Source organism: Hippocampus comes, unplaced genomic scaffold (assembly GCF_001891065.2).
Source record: "Hippocampus comes isolate QL1 unplaced genomic scaffold, H_comes_QL1_v1.1 scaffold82, whole genome shotgun sequence".
NCBI classification, from domain to species: domain Eukaryota; kingdom Metazoa; phylum Chordata; class Actinopteri; order Syngnathiformes; family Syngnathidae; genus Hippocampus; species Hippocampus comes.
In genome coordinates this window covers 3,128,112-3,143,891 of record NW_017805135.1, presented here as the reverse complement: position 1 = coordinate 3,143,891, position 15,780 = coordinate 3,128,112, and the positions used below count along the sequence as shown (strand labels likewise).

Sequence of the window (15,780 nt, the reverse complement as noted above, 5' to 3'; positions counted from 1 at the left end):
TTATTCAGTGTAGCCAGGTGCAGATGCGCTCGGCCTACAAACTGCCGCATGTTTACTTTTGTGCCGGGGCAAGTCTAGTTTAACGTGTTTGGCACCGTGTTGCACCTCCTTGGGCGTTCTGGCAGACGGAGGGCATTTTTTTTTAAATTTTATTTTTTATTACACTCCATCAGAGCACCTGATTATTTGGTGACAGAAAGCAGTTAACAATTTATCCCAGCTAAAAGCAGGTCTAAGTTGTGGCGCAGATGGTGGATTTTGGTGGATTTGATCAAAGCAGAGAGTTGCTGCTGGTATTGTCACACTTAGACAGATGAGAGTGGGTTGAAAGCGGCCTCCGAGTGCTCATCCCACGGCGGCCAACTTTATCATCGGCAAGTTGAGCTCTTCTTGTAGTACCTTTAAATGTAAGTTGCAAGTGCCGATATCCTACATACTCATGCCGTGTGGACAGCGCACCTCTCGCTGAAGGTAATGAGGGGACCACTTCCATTGGATGGCAAACAAGTCACCTGTCACAACGGCGCAAATGCCCCCTTCTACCCGCGCCTGTCCAAATAAAAGAAAAGGCCACCCATGCCCACAATTCGACTGCACTTTGCGCTAGACTTGCGCTGTGCATGAAAATAAGGCCCCGATAGTTTGCAGCTGTGATCATGGGGAAAATGATCACAGCTTTTTACCATTAGAGAAAACAGTGAGATGGACCACATGCTGCTTCACCAGACTGACCGCAAACACATTATCCTGATCTGTATGTTGCGATAACATTTTCAATACAATGGACTTTCAGCATGTGAATCAGCTATGTGGTCCATTATATGATACATTTTGGCCCAAACAAGTGCTTTAGTCAGTCATTAAATTGTATTCAAAGAAGAATAGACTGTCTTTGCATGGCTTTAATTTTTACATAATATAGTGCCTGCCAAAAGAGCTTTTACACACATCCACTCGCATCTTAGTCAGCAAAATGGGCATTTTTCAATGATGGACTGAGAGGTCCGTCGGTACTTGACTCGGTTAGTGACGATTACATTGATGAAAGCCCACCCCCGTCAACGTTTTGTCTGTTTTTCGTCAATCGTCAGCAAAAGAGGCGTTCGTCAGTGACGACTGACGGACCTTTTGTCAAGACCAACGGAATGTGCACCTCTGATAGTGAAGGTTTCAATGATGACTTTTGGTGCGGAGGAAGACTTTTTGCACATGTGACTTCAAACCAAGTGAAAATTAAAACACCAACCTCAGATGGAAACTGTTTCTTTCCCCTTCCAATAGATTTAACTGCTTCGCCTACGCTGGCCTCCAGCATATCGGATAGGTTTTAGCATGCTTCAAAAGGCCAAGATGGAGGGGCTCTTCTCGTCCTCCATTTTCCTGTACGTGGCCCTCAGTGGAAAAAGTTTGGGCATCCCTGTTCGACATGGTCATTACACACTATGAGAACAATCAAGGCAATGGTGTGTCCGTGTCTTTCAATCCCAACTGAGCTTCAAGCAACGCATGACAAATCTCCACCTGTGCAAAGGATCAGTGTTGTTGTTGTACATGCGGGAACTCGCCTTGATCTCTTAGCCTCCTCACCCGAGGCTCTCCCTTCAACCGACTCACTGACTGACAGACTGATGGGAGAAGCTCGCCTGACGCTGAGGAATCAAGTGATTGATCACCGAAGCTCACCTGAGCACTTGAGGCGATGCCGATGCAACAAACACAACGCAGGCCCCCTGAGAGGGGTCCTCTCCCAGCTAGTCCACCTGAGTCCCTGGGGCGGATTCCCCATTGCAGGCACCTGTGTGGTCAGCTGCACTGCGCGTATTCCAACCATCCATTACTGAATGTCGAAAACATTCAGTCAACCCCGGGTTCAACTGGCAATAGATAAAGCAGAACTCAGTACATTGTTTTTTTATTTGTCCCCCCGCTCCCCGTTGTGAAAAATGTAATTAATTAATTTGTTTCAGGCTTAAACTGTCACCGACATAATAACATAATTAACACTCCAGGCGTTTTTTTTTTTTTTCTGAACATTACATTTCAACATTCCCAACTGTCATGCACACAAGTGTAAACAGAGGTTAGCCACAGTAAAATAAAACAAAAGGAAATGAGAAATAAACTGTTCATCCTGTTGAGATGTCAAATAAGGTCTTACAGGTCATTTGTACTTTGTGTATACATAATATGTGGCTTATGAAGCTGACTTATTTTTAGACATGTATCGCAGTTCAGAAAGTTCAACACCAGGAGGATGACTTGACTTTATCACTCCCCGTCTTTTCGCATCCGCTATGCTTCGGTTTTGTTGCCAAGGGAGAAAATTTTACTTTATTTTAATTTTATGCCTTACTATATGTAGTGGTGAATTTATTTTCACCCCTTTGGGAAACTCAAAATGTAATTTAGTTTTTTTTTTTTTTTGTTTTTTTTTCAAATGAAGCGGGCTCTACATGTGTCATATCGCTAAGCGTAATTTATTGTGTTTTCGTTTTATTTGATGTGGTGCTTGTAAGACTGCTGAGAATGTTAAAAAAATGCGTGAAAAACATTACTCAGGCAGTAAGTCAATGTTTTCATGATGGTTTGATTGTAGACCTTGTTAATTTGATTTCATAAAACATTTTTACTTCAAATGCGAACAAACGAAAGGCTGGTTTTGAAGTTGAGAGGTTCCAGTCCACTGTGACTTGGCATCATATGGTTCAACGTAGCACATGATGAGTTCATAAATGTAATCTGCCTTAAACGCTTCGCTTTAAAAATGTGCCAACATCATTTGCTAATTTGAAGCTTGGAAAACTTCAAACTGCGCCTCTGTCTTTTTCCCAAAGCAATAAAATGTGTTGCCATACACATCAATAGCCGCAGGACCCCCCTTTAAGGCCGGGCAGGTCCTAACAGAGCCGGACCCAAAGCTTATTATTACATTATTGCCGAGATGACGCGTGGCGGGTATAGACTGGCATCAGTCAAAGCCACAATCTGGCCCCTGCGGGGGTCACGCCAAAGCTGGCACTTTAAAGACAGCACTCACATCATCCAGCTAATGATGGAATTACAGCACTGACTCACCGTGTAGCTACATGTAAGCACCGGGAGGATGGCAATAGATTATAGTCTGAAGGGAGGGAGAGAGAGAAAAATTACGTCCCGGGAAACGCAGCTGTCAGTGGGGAAGAAAGATGGAGAGAAGGAAAGAAAGGTGGAGGAGGACATAAACTCCCCGAGAATGAAAGCTTAGATTATCGTAATTATGGCCCTCTTTAAAACGCTCAATACTGTAATTATCATTGAGTCATACATGCAGCAGAAGGGGGCTGTTTAAAGGGGACATGTCATCATTGTCTGCGGCTAAAAAATAAATTCACAAAATGGCTTATAAGATATACACACTCCTTTTTCTTTTTTTTTTTACGGGTATAGTCAATAAACAAGAATGGGACGTAATGGATTATGTCTATCTGTGGGTTTGTTTTCTGCCCCTTGCGCTGGTTGCCATTTATTATTGCACTTCTCATGAATACATGTGGACATGCTTAAATGTTTCAAAGACGTGTATGCCCGCGCATTTGGAGAGTCTCAACTGCCTTTTCAAAGCCTTAATGCCAAAAGAGTTGTAAGTGTAAGCGTGGCCACCGTTGGCCTCTGTTGTGGCAGCTCTGTGTAAATGCTGCGGTCACTCTGTTTTCTTACTTTGCTTTTATTCATTTTTTTTAATGGTCTCCTTTGAAGGGGGAAAATTACATCTGTATTTATAACCTCCTGTCATGATTCAAGTTCCAGAGGACACAGATGGAGTTGGGTGGTTGCATAAAGGCCTCCCTGGTGATTCTGGGACTACACCATGGGGCATAACACCACTTGTGGAGGAAATAGCCTGTGAAGACCCGACTCAAAGTTAACACTGCTGCAACAGATGTTTGTTGTCTTTTCCCAAACACAATCCCATTGAATTAAAGGATAGTTTCATGATTGGAGTGTCTTGGTGCAATGTTTTCAATGTACGGGTCCCCGGTTTAAGTCGATAATGTGACTCAAATGTGTATGCTAAATCGCAACGTAGCATATTTGATCACTTACTTACACGAACACAGTACTGCAGTCATAATTACGGAAATTGACGTTTCAAACTTTGAGACAAAACAACAGACTGCTTTTTGTTTCCAAAATCTCCATAGGTGAGATTTCATGCTGATAAACCGGGGTTACTGTATGTTCAGGAAAAAAAAAATCGGAATTAGGAATATCTGAACCCCTTGTGTCAAATATAGTTCTGCAGCAGTAATTCTGAAAAGGTGATTGAAAGAAAATACATACCGATAGCTACCATGAAGTACCAAGAAAGATACTTGGCTAGGTCGCTAGTATACTTCCAGTATTAGCCACCTGGAATTAAATGCTCTGCGTCTGTTAAAGAATGTTTTGCACAGATTGATGACAGTAATATTTTACTTTCCATTCCCACTGACTTCACATGAGCTTGTCATGCTAATTGTTAGCTAGCCACTGACTGGATAGTTGCCATATACTGTATGTTGTTTGTGACATTTACAAACTCTATGACCTCATTCAAATACAGAGTCATAATGTTTTTTTTGGAAGGTTTAGCTGAAGTCCATCGTGACTTTAGAGCTTCCGCATTTTGTCAACATACCCACATACCCTTCTTTCCCTTCAGTGACTGAGAAGTGGCCTCTCTGCCGTTCGATCACTGGTGGAACGCTGGAACCGACCCTGTTAAAACTTGAAAACATTCCCTCGTCAAACCACCATGACTGAGTCGATTAGGCTCACATCCATAGGCAAACACTCTTATTTGCCGCAGATATTTGGGGCATTTCACACTAAAACAATGCCGCTTGGGGTACTGAGCCCTCCCGTTTGCTGCATGCTCTATTATCCCCATTCTTGGAGTTAACTGTAATAAAGCAAACAAATGCTTGAGTGTAGAAAACAAATGCAGCCGTGCCAGGCTTAATCACTCCCACCGATGAGCCGTTTCATATGTCTACAGCCATTAATGTCACGGGAGTCGAAACAGAAACAAGCGTTCCCTGCCTATGTGGTCTAGCCTTTGTAGAAGGCGTGTCATTGATGACACACGGCTGTATGCATATTTCATCGGGACATGCATATTTTACAGTGTAATCCTTGGCACACCGCTGCTTTGTTCACTGTGTGAGAGTGGCGGGGGGTGGGGGGGTCTGAAGAGTTGGGAGGCTTTCCTTTGTGCGGTTTGTGTTGGATCAAGCAAAACGAGAAAATTGACATTCACAACCGTCTAACTTTTATCGGGAAACCTCTGATGATAGTAGAGGAGTTTAACGTTTTGTTTTTTTTTTCCCCCTCTCTTTATTTACTGGAAATACCAAATGAGCTGGAGTCATTTTTAACAAATGAGCTTACATCCAAGTGGATGCTGTGGCACACTACGTACTTACCACACTCCAAACTGCTGGGTTAAAATTTGAACCAATCCACTAATTTGGGGTCTATTTGTTTCAACTTTTGGGTTGTTTTGCGCAAAAAAAAAAAAAAAGAACAACCCAAGAAGCTATGTCAAATTGATCCAAGTTAGTGGGTCGGTCCAATTTTGACCCCAATTGGGTGGTTTTTGACCTAGCAGTTTTAAGAGTGTTGGAATGTGGTCGGTCACACGTGATGGTTTCCTGTGTTGTGTTTTGCTCGGCATTGCGGTTGAAGTAGAGAGAATACCGCGCCAAAGGAATGCATGCAGAAGAGAGATGCAGCATCCACTCACTATTAAAAGAACATACAAAAGTCAGTGTCGCAGAGTCGTGGCTTTCTCCAGGTATGTCGGCTTCTTCCCGCATTCCGAAAACATGCATGTTAATTTCGTTAATGACCCGAAACTGTCTTTTGGTCGATGTGCCCTGCGATTGGCTGGCGACCAGTCCAGGGTGTGTGTGTGTGTGTGTGTGTGTGTGTGTGTGTGTGTGTGTGTGTGTGTGTGTGTGTGTGTGTGAACTTCTTTTGGCAGTCTTACCAGTTTATAGGCACATTTGTCTCATCAATGCCTTATTTGAAAGTCGTTTCCAAACCTGGAGAAATTGCTCAAAATCAAATGTTTTGGAAAAACTTTTAAAACAACACATCTCTCTCTCTCTCTCTCTCTCTCTCTCTCTCTCTCTCTCTCTCTCTCTCTCTCTCTCTCTCTATATATATATATATATATATATATATATATATATAATTTTTTTTTTTTCAGCCACTTTCAAAATGATGAATAATTTCAAAATGCATTACTCATGCCATCCCTTTTGCCGACAGATGAAAAATATATTCATTGCACATTCATGATTGTCATGATTCTGTTTTTGTTTTGATTACATTTTGGTTTTGTTTCCTCATGTGCATGTCTTCCTCGTTTGGTTTTGTTCACATGCTGTCATCCGGGTCCCTTGCGTCAACCAATCAGCTCCCGCAACCCTTTGAGTCTTGTCCAGGTGTTCCTTGTTGTCTCGTCAGTTTGCCTGTATTTAGTTCCCCTGGGTTCTGTCAGTCCAGGTCGGATTGTTTTGTTATTGTGATGTTGGTTTGCCTGTGTTGAAGTCATCTTTTGTTTCTCGTGGTGTTGTTTTAGTTCCTGATGTTTTGTTGTTACTTTGAATTTGATCTGATCAAGACTTTGTGGGTGCTTTCGATTTAGTTTTTCCAGTGTTTTTGTGAATACATTTTGTTCAGTCTACCCTGCTTCTCCTGCCTCGCTGCTTTTTGGGTTCCCTACCATCATGCAACATTACAATGAGAGTATCAATGATAGCATAACATATTACAATTGCAACTTTGATGCAAAACCCGAAACGTTTCAGCATGATTAGAAGATCCAATATTTATTGTAATGTTTGATACTCCACTTTTTTCTTTTGCTTGTATTTGGGGGTAATCCAGTCAGCGTGACGATCGCCGCCTGTAAAAAAAACCCAAAAAACATGACACCACACACGAATCAAAAACAGACCCCTCTTCTCATTTGAAACGTCATTGCTCTTTGATTCGGGAGGGCAGAGATCACGTGTCATGCTTGTCTGTTGCCAAAACACAAAACTTTTCTCAAGATTACAGCGCATGATAACGTCTCTTGACTTTGTGTTACAGCAGAGAGGTATTTTGTTTACGTCACTCAAGCTTAGTGTTGAATCTGTTATGATTGTGTCACTTTGACACGAGGTGAAGAGCATTGTTGACAGTGTTTTATTCACCAAAAAAACCACATAAAAAACCAAATCCATTCGCAGTGTGTCCACGTATCAAGTATGAAATTAAACAACCAATTCCTATTCTGATGAATGTTTCTCCTAATTTACATAATCGCTTCTTACACCTACTTTTTCAACCCGTGTCATCAGCTTCGCTGGTCAAAATTCCCGAGCTGCTTTGAAACAATTTCACTCTCTGAAACATTGAAATGCAGAAACATTCACATCACACATGGGTATGATGCCCCAGCACGAATGTCAAAGCCAAAAGGTAAGCAGAGCTGCGTTTAGTTATTTTGGGCGCACCAATTAGCATTAGCTTTCTGCAAGTGGCCCAGGCTTGATTGCTCGGTGAAAATGTTGAAGTGCCGGTGGTATATGTAGTGTTTGAACTGCTGCCTGAAGAATTGAAGACTCGAAATTGCCCACAGGTGTTTATTTTGTCTACATATATGCCCCGCGATTAGCTTATCCGCTCTCTCCCAAAGTCTGCTGGAATAGGATCCATTTTACCCTTGAGGGTAAGCGATATGAAAAAAAGGAATGGATGAATGGATTGATGGATTACTAAACCGGCGTGGAAACAGGAGTTCAGAACATACACTGTTGTTAAAGTTGTTTTTACCTTAACACTAATTCGATTGACCGCTGAGTCATCTTAGACATTTAACATTATCGGGAGACACCAAGTTTGTGTGTGTGTGTGTGTGTGTGTGTGTGTGTGTGTGTGTGTGTGTGTGTGTGTGTGTGTGTGTGTGTGCGCGCGCATTCTTTGTCCTCCAGCAACAGTGTGCCCTTTGGATAATATCCTCAAGAACGAGACAAGGTCAAATGCTTAAACGACCACGCCACACTATCGATGGCCACTGACTAACAAATCATAAGTATTGATCACAGCGTGAATGTTCCTGAATGTAGGGCAGACGGTAAAATCATACCCACTTAGGCCTAATAGCCCACATTAAAGCAATTATGCACACAAATCGGGACTGTCTAACTGTACGCATATTATGCCAATCCATAAATCTTTTTTTTTTTTTTTTAACTTCCCTCTTACTTTGCTTTTTTTTTTTTTTACTTCTGCAATTTTGATAATGAATCAGTGTTTTACTCGGTATTGACTTGCTCGGGGTTGAACACTTGTAATTGGTTGGGTGACCCCGCATCGGCTCATGGCCACGCCGTCTTGTAGATAAAACGGTTTAAGTCGATGACATAATGTGCATAAGGTTTTTATATGCGTGTGTCAATATTCCTGTATTTACTAATGACAGTGCAAGCACCCAAGTGGTTGACCCGCTAATGAAGTCGGCACATTTTAGAGTCTGTCAAACCGGTCAAGGACTCCAAAGAGTTGTTATGCTCGTCCTCGGGGACAGCGAAGTGAGTACAAAATACACATTGTCATGATTTTACAAGCATGCGGGAGGGGGCCAACTTGAATTGATGCTTACATCTAAAACCGTTTGTTCTCTTTCGGAGCAAATCATTTCAAAATCCAAAGAAATTGTTGCAACGGCATATTCAAAGTAACAGTCTGTCACTGTAATAGTAGTAGCAGCAAACCACAAAAAAAGTGAAGCACTATTAGGATTCAATTAGTTTATTTGTGCTGCGTCTCAAAAAATGATATATTTTAATCAACAAAATTAATTTGTATGGGCTTCAAACGTTGTATCTAGTAAAAATGACGATATTTCACAGCTTGAGTGCTTCTACAGCCCTTCTTTGTTATGTTTCGCTCAAACTTCAAACCTACTGGCTCATATTATTATCCCTTTAATTAGAAAGAACAAATGACAAATAAAATACACATCGGCAGAGTCTTGCAGTCATGAAGCAAGTGCATACCCGTGGTGGCAAAAAACAAAAAAAAAAAACTGTTCAAAAATCCTTAAACTAAACGAACCATTCAATCTCAATCAATCTCTTCATAAATAAAGCGTAAAGAAAGACACATTGTTATTGTCTTACGGCTGTGCAGCAAGCCCAAACTTGAATCGCGTGCCGTGTGGAAACATGTTCGGCTTCCAACTGCTCTGCAATAGTGATAAGAACGATGAATTATGAACAGTTACCGTTTTAGCGTGGAAGTTTCCCATGACCGTCGCTGTTTAGCCTATACAAGTGTACCCCAAAATAAATTACTTTCTTCAAATACTGACCTGGTCCTCTCTGACTTTGCATAACTGAATGCCCCCGCTGTCCCTCTTGGAGGCAAACACATTCATTTACATTTTGCCTTGCGTCCTGCTAAATTATCGTGAGATAGGATACAATCAATGCGCAAGATATACAAAGGTAATACGGGTGTCATTGGAATTTTTGATTGGAGGGTTGAAAAGGGTTGTCACATTTTGGTTCATTTTTAGTCAAAGAACGATAAGAATGATATCATGGGAATTTCTGCATTGTGAGACAAATAAATGTTTTCTTATCTTATCTGATCTTAAAAAACTAATTGCCTAGCATCATCTTTTTGTATAGGTCTACCCACCACCTAATCGATCAAGTCGTCAAAAAAGAAATTGTTCAAATTTCAGGATTTTCACTGACAACAGTGTGATTATAACTTACCGGTGAAACACTCCCGTAAACCTGCTGACCGCCATGTCAATGTTTTTGAAAAAAAAGGAACACACACACACACACACACAAAATTATCCTTGAGTTATTTAACCTATGTAGAAATTGACGTGAAGATGACATGGCTGATAAACATCTTCATTGCATAATTTCATCATGGAACCGTTTGTACCCTGTAGATGATCGTCACAGCCATATGCTCGATCATTCCACTTTTCTATTCTATTTTTACAATCATTTCCACCCCCTGTGAGCTTATCAGAGCCAACACAGCCGCTAACAGGGAACACTTGAAGCACCGCGCCATTCCTATAGCTTCTAATTTTGACTCCCAGTCAGGGCTTATGATATATGGCCATGTTATTTCAGGATTTTGAAGCTGTGGCTACGGAGTACATCAATCCTTGAAAGAGTACAAGCAGCTTTTTCAAAAACATATCAAATGATCCACAAAAAATAAAATAAAAAGAAGAAGCAAAGAAAGGAGAGATACTTGGTGTATGAAATTGATCTTTACTTGTCGCTCATATTAGCGAGCAGCCAGGCCCATTACTATATTCATAGTTTTTAATTTCCTCCTCTATGGTTATTGTCATGTTTAATTCTTTTGCGGTGGAATCACACACCAAAAAAAATTTACATACAATATATATATATATATAATTTTTTTTCAAGGCATTTTTTTCTTGTTAGATTGAATGAAAGCCTTTTTTTTCAGGATTTCAATATTAATTATTTTGTCTCTCACTAAGAGACAAAATCAAAACGTAAAACTTGCCAAAGTTTTACGTGACATCACATGTCATGTCATTTTATTTTTATTTATTTGAAGTATCCTTTTACAAGTTTCGGTTGAAATAAATACTTGTGATGTTTAACTAAATTGTAATAGAATATCACATCTGATTCTGTTGGGTCCCTCTTCATCATTTTTTTTTTTTTTTGTGAAGAGGAATCACACTATAAACACTTGCGGAGATAATCCTTTTGATGCTTTGTGAGCTGAAGTCGCGTTTGTAATGTCATCATGATGCAGGTCAGGATTGCCAAATTTGGGGGGATTTTTTTTAGATATATCCTTCCACAAAATTTTGATTCAACCTCACAACTTTTGGTACAATCGATTTCACGCGTTCCTAAAATATGACTATAAAAATGCATTTCTGACCCCAAATCCACAGATACTCGCTCATAGATGCTTGGTATTTCTGCAGTTGAGTACCTAAGCATTGCAGGCTCCTTATGGCTTCTAATTTTGACTCAGAAATTCACAGTTTATGATATACGGCCATGTTATTTTGAAATTATGGCTGCATGCATACATCCGAGGATAGGCTGCTTTCTCAGGAAAAAAAAACAAAAAAAACCTCAAGTCATCAAACTCTTTCATTATCTAATGTGAACACCCCAGAGATGAAGAGTGCCTGGAAGATATGGGTTTATAATTGCTTTTATTGGTTTATTGTGCCAGCCGAGAAGCTCTTTGATGTATTTAAGGGAGCTTCCTAATGAATGAAGAAAGGGATTTGATCTCTAAGGGAGATGATGATGGGGAGGGGGGTATTTGTGTGCATGTGGTGGTGAGGGGGTGAACGGAGGTCTGTGTGTGTGTGTGTTGTTGCAACAATGCGTTCTTGAGTTGAGCTGCAGTGGCGAACAAGCGAGGACTCAATCAAGCATATTTGAGTAGAGAGAAGGTGAGACGGTGTCATCGGGCGGAAACAGGATGCCAATACTTCTGGGGGGCAGGATGGGCTTATTTAAACAGATTCAGAAAACTTTATTCATGCAGGAGTGCTTTTCACACCATCGTGACTGAGACTTTCTCTCTCTCTCTCTCTCTCTCTCTCTCTCTCTCTCTCTCTCTCTCTCTCTCTCTATCACACACACACACACACACACACACACACACAGCCCACCCTATCAGCCATTTTTGTGAACATAATGTACAACGGAGCATGTTTGTTTTTTTCCAGTTTGTGGTTGACTCATTAGAACAAGTGATATTGTGTTGCACTTGTCGTGCCCTTTAAATTACATCATAAAGATCTGTCGTCTCATGCAGCTTGGGATGTATTTATGTTATATGTAGATCATTACTTTTTTTGTATTATATTTGCATGTGAATGTTGAAAGAACATAACTACTGTGACATTAATACAGTGCCATGAAAAAGTATGTGCATGCACTCGAATTATTATTTTTTTTCTTCAGATTTTTCAATTGATTTGCGCAATGCTTGTGAAATACAGTGCAACACCAATTTATTTTTTTTAAATTCTCTTGAATTATGTTTTTTTTTTTAAAACAGTGCTCGTTCTCTTTATTTAAAACTTGGATCAAATTCTTTGTTGTTGGTGGGGTTTTTTTGTTGTTTTTTTTGGTGGATTCTGGGTAAATTCACAGCAGTTCAGTCAGTTTAAATGAGGACAATTGGATATGCAAGTCGAGTTGAGAATTCTCAGGACATGAATCTATCAAGTCAATGATCCACTGTTTACTCAATCTCTTGGCTAAATGGCGAAGGTGAGCAGCTAAAATTAGCAGTGGTGTAGATATAAGCCATGGATGGTTGTTTTAGTGGAGGAAGCAGCATGGATCTGTTTACCACACACACAAAAAAAAAAAGTGTTTTGAAAGAGGGTTAGGAGTACTTTACTGACATTCCCAGTCTTACAGTCACATCAAACTGCCCTTTGTGCTGTTCTTTGCCCACATTCTCATGCCCATCGGATCAATCAGGTTAACAGCCGTAAGGGAGGACGAGCGGGGTGACATTATCTTACGTCTGGCCCTTTGTGGCCTTGCTGTCCATATTAGCAAGCCCAAGAAAGAGCGGAGAAGTGTATATACTACAAGCGCTTGATGAGCGGCGAGCCAATAAATTCATTAATCATCATTTTATGCCTCATCAAACCCTTTGCCAGCCTCTCCATGGGAGTTACACAAATTAGCCAGCAAGAAAGCAGTCACTTCAGAGGAGCCGAGTAAGTGCTTTTTGATTGCTTTCTTCGACAATGCTTCCCGTGACAAGCCCATAAATCACACCTTTCTGTACTTAAAAGTGCGTTCACTGTGAACCACACACACACACACACACACACACACACACACACACACACACACGCACACAAATAACAAAGAGAGGAGGTTTTTACTCGAGTTGAATCTCTTTCACCGATTTATTGTGGATTCTTCCTCAGCGTACCACAAAAGAGGCCCAAGTAGAAAGCCTTTGGAGTGCAGAATGAACTGCTCTGACTGCAAATAAGCTCATGTTTGGCTTGAGCCACAGTCAATAGTGGTCATTTGGAGCCCAATTTAATTATTAGAGGCTTCTGATGTAATACATGCCGGGCCTCACTTAATCACCGGGTGCATTGCGACTTGAAATCCCCCCCCCCCCCTTGAAAAAAGTGATGACACTCAGTAGGATGGTCAAGTTTACTAATACCACCACGTGTCAGATTGCAATAACCAAAATAGCAGCACCTACCGAAACTCTGTCCACCTGTCTTGGTTTTGTGTTGTTCTTTCTATGATAGTCATTGTATTTCGTTTTAAACAATTGACATATTTTAAGAGATGTATTTCAGTATTGATTATGATTAATTATTTGTTGTAATGTGTTGAAGGCTTTTTGGTGTGACAAAAATGTTATTGTTGACATCTCTTACCGTCATAAAAGTATGAAAGAAGTGACTAACTGTATAATAATTATGTAGAACATTCTGTTCACACAAAGCCAAAGAAAAAGCAAAAATGTAAAAAAAAAGATTTGATGAATATTCATGAGCCAGCACATGATGATGAGGATTGGTTGACTCCACTTTGACTTTTTGAGGTTTTTGACTTCTGCTTTTACCTGTTGGCTTCCTCCTACATTCCAAAATCATGCATGTTAGGTTCAGCGAAGACCGTAATTGTCCATAGTGGACACGTGAATGTGACTGTGAATGGTTGCTTGTTTGTACAGTGTGTGTCCTGTGATTTAACCCACCTCTCACCCAAAGATCGAGCGCATTTTCACAAGGAGGAGTTGAACTGGCAGGTGATGCTCACCTACGGCAACGATTGAATCCTCCCATCCAGATGGCCTTTCCATGCACGACCAACAAATCAGCCATCAGACCAGAAAAGTCTCCTTTTATTGAAAAAGGAGGTCAGTATATGACTCGGGCCCCATCCGTCTTGAGCCTCCTTCCAGTATCCTCGGTGTGTTGGATGGGAGGACTCATCGGGGAACGGTGGTAAGGTAGAGTGGGGGAATTGCGAGTAAGGGGTGGTCTTTATCTGTTTCAAGCCTCCCTCTGATGAGATTACCTATTGGCTGTAAAGCACACTGTTAATCAGGGTGCAGCAAGCCAACACACTCCCACTGGCTTGGAGCCACTGTTTTTTGAAGACGGTTGAGCCACCACTTCAATTTTCTTTTGTAATCATCTGGGGCACGAACATGAAAGGCATATGCATTAATATATCTCATTTCAATTTGGCTGTGTTTAACAGTGGAATCACTATGATCCATTTTTCATCTTTTTTTTTTTTTTTTTAACATCTATTCCCACAGGACATAATATAATTGTAATCATCCTTCCCAGAGTCAACTGTTGCCATCGTGAAGCCTTTTTAACCATACAGGTGATTTTTAGCATTCCGACCACTATGCAAGTGTAAAAAAATCAAATAAAAATAATTGTAAGAATGTCGTTTTCCTACATGAACTGGCAAGTGTAAAAAGAAGTTCACCACTCTGCATAGGTATTAATTGTACACTCACAATTACATCTGGTGCAGTGCAATGTAAATGTGTAAATTGCTCTACTGCGCGTAACCATGACGAAGAGGCGCAGGGAAAATGAGAGGCTGGAGTGAACCGATTTTTTTTTTTTCCGTTCATGTGAACATTATTGAAATGCCAGAACCAAAAATTTGCATGACAAGGCATGTCTTCAGCAATGTTTTCGAGCTTCTGAATGATGTAAGGATTGACTTGGAACCAGTCACAAGAAGAAGCTATGCAACATCACCTATGACAAACCCCCATTCAAGTCTACATTTCCCTGCATGTGGGTCATTTGATTTAAAAACACAATGACTTGGTGCTGGTCTCGCAGTGTTGCGCAGGATGGGCGCATGCCTGAACATCCAATTGCCAACAAACAAAACGATTTTTTTCATGAAGTTGCTGCTATACCCCAAGTTATCATCCTGATAACTTGGGGTGAGAGAATGTGAGATGAGAGAAAGTCCACTGTCGTGTACAACCTGGCTGTGGAAGGTACAGAAGCACGCAATGTCTCATGTGAACTGTGTGCTATGGTACCGTAACACTGTTACGGTACCATACGTCTGTGTGTGTTTGTGCGTGTGTCAGGCTTTATTACAGCGGTCATTAGGACTCATATCTGTGTGCTAATGTCGAGCAGATGTTGAGAAGAAAGGGATCATTTGAAAAGGGCAAATGTAAATAAACATCTCTCCCTCACCGGACCCCCTCTGAAGGGGGCCGAAAGAAAACACTTCATCAATCTCCATCAGCGGCATTAATATTGTCATCTTTAGGGGTCTCGTTTGAATGGCCTCGTTAATGTTTTCCTCACAAATTGTGTTTGTAATAACACCTTTTGTGCTGAGAACCCAAACAAATCAAAACGATATTTTTCTTCTTATTCCTTCTCGCAAGTGCATGGTCCATTAAAAAATAAATGTGTGTGTGATTTTTGTTGGGTCAAAATCCACATTCACACAAAAAATGTTGGACTTTTTCTGGAAAAAAAAAAAAAACAACAAATTCAAACAGGAAAGCAATTAACATCCAATTTAGTTGCGCTGATGTCATCCCTAAACTGGAGTTGAAGGCCCCAATTCATTTGTGTTGCATCTCTGTCCTGGCTCCTCTATACAATGTGGCTAAAGTGGACATACACATTTTCAAAAATGACACCAAGCAAGAAATCGAGTGAGACTT

General features: G+C 40.8%; 1 long non-coding RNA gene across 1 annotated transcript; it reads right to left on the bottom strand.

The window, feature by feature from the left end:
• Positions 1–6,888: 6,888 nt before the first annotated feature.
• LOC109513851 (uncharacterized) lies at positions 6,889–15,012 on the bottom strand. The gene is made up of 2 exons (XR_002167873.1): positions 13,810–15,012; positions 6,889–6,934 (listed from the first exon to the last, which is right to left on the bottom strand). It is a non-coding gene; the product is annotated as an uncharacterized LOC109513851 (long non-coding RNA).
• Between the last annotated feature and the right edge of the window lie 768 nt (positions 15,013–15,780).